At 37.7% G+C, this 3,926-nt stretch overlaps 1 pseudogene; it reads right to left on the bottom strand.

Annotated features, from left to right (window-relative positions):
• Window positions 1-439: 439 nt before the first annotated feature.
• Window positions 440-1,363, bottom strand: LOC136168691 (olfactory receptor 8B3-like; annotated as a pseudogene).
• Window positions 1,364-3,926: the final 2,563 nt, after the last annotated feature.

Below are 3,926 nucleotides of genomic sequence, written 5' to 3'. Positions count from 1 at the left end.
ATTTAAGGAGATACATTCTTGCTCAAGGAATATTGAAAAGATAGGAAGAGAAAAAATTGTCTGATTCATACTTCCAATGGCAAGTGGCAGATAAGACATCCCCAATGACACTATGTCACCCTAATGCTCCCTGTTTCATCAACTATAGAGCAGTTTTCTATTTCCAGAGGGGAAATATGCTCAAACTGAGAGAAAAAAAAACAAGAGGTAATAATTTTTTCTAATTAGTATTAATAAATGGGAAATGGTGAGAAATTCAGCAAATGGTTAAGTAAGAGAGAAGTCTGGCTGTCCACAGAGTGGAAATAAATTGAGAGATGACTCAGATTTCCTTCTGCCTGGTTGAAAAGAAACAAAAAGTTTGTCAACAAAATTATTATGATTAAACACAGAACCTTTCTGCCCTGTGACCAACTGCACAGAGAGATATTCTATCAATTCAAAATTCTCTCCTACTCAGGGATTTTCTCAGAGCAGCTTTCACATCTTTATTTCTCCAGCTGTAGATAAAGGGTTCATCATGGCAACACATTGGTATAAAAGACAGAAGAGACTTCTTTCATCCATGGTCCCAGTAGGTGAAGTTTTGAGATACATAAATGTACATGATCCAAAGAAGAAAGAAAGAACAATGATGTGGGGATAGCAGGTACTGAAGGTTTTGGACCTGCCCTCTATGGAGCTGATGTGGAAGATGTCGGTGAGGATGAGATCATAAGAGGCTAAGATGGTGGGACTGGGCACAATGATGTTGATGCCCACCACAATGAAAACTACCAGCTCATTGATGTGGCTACCTGTGCAGGAGAGCTTGAGCAGAGGAAAGACTTCAGAAATAATGGTTAATGTTTTTTGTATCAAAGGTCAGTCTCAGCATGCATCCAGTGTGAACCATGACACCAGAAAATGTCATCAAGTAGGAAACAAGCATAAGGCTGGAACACACTTTAGGGGACATGGCAGCATTATACAAGAGTGGGTTACAGATGGCCACATAGCAGTCATAGGCCATTGATGTCAGCAGATAGCATTCAGTAATGATGAAAAAACTGAAAAAGTAGAGCTGAGTCTTGCATCCCATATAAGAAATAATATTCTTCTTTGATATAAAGTTAATCAGCATGTTGGGTGTATATACAGAAGAATAGAAGAGTTCTATGTAGGAAAAGTTAAAGAGGAAAAAGTTCATGGGAGTGTGTAGGTGTGAATTCAGTGTGATTAGCATTATCAGTCCCAAATTTCCCAGCACAATGACCATGTACATTCCTAGGAACAGGAAGAACAGAGGGAGTTGGAGATCATGTCAGTCTGTTAATCCCAACAGAATGAATTTGGTCACAAAAGAGACATTTCCAGGAGCCATTCTTCTCTAAGGGAATCTGTGGATACAGGAGGAAAGTGTTCCATTAGAGAACAACTCAGCCCTTCCCACAGTCTCTCATCCTACAAAAGAGTATTTTTGCTGTTGTTGAGTTTTTAAGTCATGTCTGACCCTTTTGTGACTCCGTGAACTGGCTCTGTGTCCATGGGATTTCCCAGGCAAGAATACTAGAGTGGGTTGCCATTTCCTTCTCCGGGGGATCTTCCTGACCCAGGGATTGAACATGCATCTCTTGCATTAGAAGATGGATTCTTAGCACCGAGCCACCAGGAAAGTTCAGCACTAAAGGGTACAAACACTGTGGATTCCTGACACTATCCCAACTTATCCCATACAATCTGCCTTTACCTTTAACATGATACAGTGATGTGTATTCAGCTTTTATATCGAAATATAGCAAAGGATATCATAAACAGCTTACAGAGGAAAGGCCAGTGCTACCATATGCAAACATACCAGCTGAAAAAACCAAGAGAGAAGAGGGTTGGATTAGGACACTATCAATTCTATCCTCATCTCAACATTTCCTCATTCACTTGAGCTCTTCCCTCATCAGTAGAACTGCAAGCAGTGACCCTAGCAACTAGGCACTGGCTTCTAATACACATTAGACTTCATCTGGTCAGAACTAAGAATTCTGTTTCTAATCCAAGAAAATAGTCTATGAGAATTAAGTAACTTCCCTTGTCGTAAAGTAAAAGTCATAAAGGTAAAAGAGTGAGAGCTTTATCCTCTTAGAGGAAACTTTGTGACTGATACATTTTGAGCCCACTCATGTTTTGGAACATTCTCTGATCCCTCTCCAACAGATCCCCAAGGATCACTTGAGTCTAAGAACTACACAAAATGAAAAAGATTAGGCATGTATTAGGTTCCCCAACTTTCATCTCAAAACAAGGAATAAGTATTGTAAATTAAATTACATATATAAATTGAATTCAGAAACTCACCCTTCTTAGTTCAGAAAACCACAGAGTTGGTTCCCTTATCATTGATTGTCACTCTGTTGGTATTGGAAATGTAATTTCAGGTTCTTCAGGCTTGATTTCCTTGATTCTAAGAGGAGATAACCTAGACATATGCTTAGGAAATGTTTATGATCTAGTGTAATTTCTGATTATATTGTCATTTCAAGCAGTAGAAAAAGTAAAAGCCTTTAATTATCACACTTGCTAGTAATTATACACAGAAAGACTTAATGTGAATATAATGATTTAATGCTGTTGGTTAAAAACTGGGTAGAAGCTTTCTAAGTTTCTTCCCTGAGGTGTAGATTTTATATATATATATATATATATATATATATATATATATATAAAAGGAATAAGGAAATTATAGATCCCTCTGTGTGATCTGTCTTCAGTTCTTTAGTTCTTATGGACCTATTCTTTTTATCATTTTTGCTTTACTCCGGGGACAGTGCCTCCCTCAGGTAGATCCAAAGTGAATTCCCATCTCTTCATTATCTTCACCTCTGAAGGGAAAGCTAAGACATTGCTTCAGTCCCTCTCTATGCCCATTTCCTAAATGGACATGTTTCTGTAAGAGTCTTACTTCCAGGTCTCTATATTTTTTTATCTGAAATTTTTCAAATGGTGCAATTTTCAAGTTTTACAGCAACATGTTCCACATTATACACATAAGCATCCTAATTCAATTCCCCTCCTTTTAGTGAGGTCCAAACAGACATGCAGAGCTTCAGCTGCTAACAAGAAGTGATAATTAACTTGATTCCTTAATCCATTGCCAAATGTAAATTTTAGAAGTGTTATTTAAACTTCTATATTATTTTATCCACAATATTCTGATAGAATGAAATCTAATTTGACAGAAAGTTTATTTTTTCTAAAAATGAAACAAATTGAATTTTGAGGCTTCTCAAATGGAAATCTTGTGATCAACTTTAACATATTTTTGGAAAACAAGGTGGCTGCACTTCTGTATGCCTACAAGGGTTCCCAAGTAGTGTCATTATTATTTACTTCTTTAGATACATGTTTTTCTCAATAAGAAAGAGATGTTTTTTCAAAGGGGTAATATGTAAATGAAAAACAAAATTCCAACTGGGTCAACTATTTTTTAAATATAGGCCTTGGCATGTGAAAATAATATATGTTGATATTGAGACCAAGGGATATGGTATGAGTGCCATGAAAATGATGAATCAAGGATATAGCAAGGAGTTAAAAACTGTAAGTCAATGTTGAACATCTAAAAATACAGAAAAGCAAGCTTTTCAGTGCTGTTCAGTTCATAATATGTAACCCTTCAGAGGAGATTCAGTTCAGTTCAGTCACAGTCGTGTCCAACTCTTTGCGACCCCATGAGCTGTAGCACGCCAGGCCTCCCTGTCCAACACCAACTCCTGGGGCCTACACAAACTCATGTCCATTGAGTCGGGGATACTATCCAGCCATCTCATCCTCTGTTGTCCCCTTCTCCTCCTACCTTCAATCTTTCCCAGCATCAGGGTCTTTTCAAATGAGTCAGATCCTCGCTTCAGGTGGCCAAAGTATTGGAGTTTCAACTTCAACATCAGTCCTTC

The sequence above is a fragment of the Muntiacus reevesi genome, chromosome 5 (assembly GCF_963930625.1).
Source record: "Muntiacus reevesi chromosome 5, mMunRee1.1, whole genome shotgun sequence".
Taxonomy (NCBI): domain Eukaryota; kingdom Metazoa; phylum Chordata; class Mammalia; order Artiodactyla; family Cervidae; genus Muntiacus; species Muntiacus reevesi.
The sequence above is the reverse complement of the archived record's forward strand: the minus strand, read 5'-3'. Positions and strand labels throughout refer to the sequence as shown.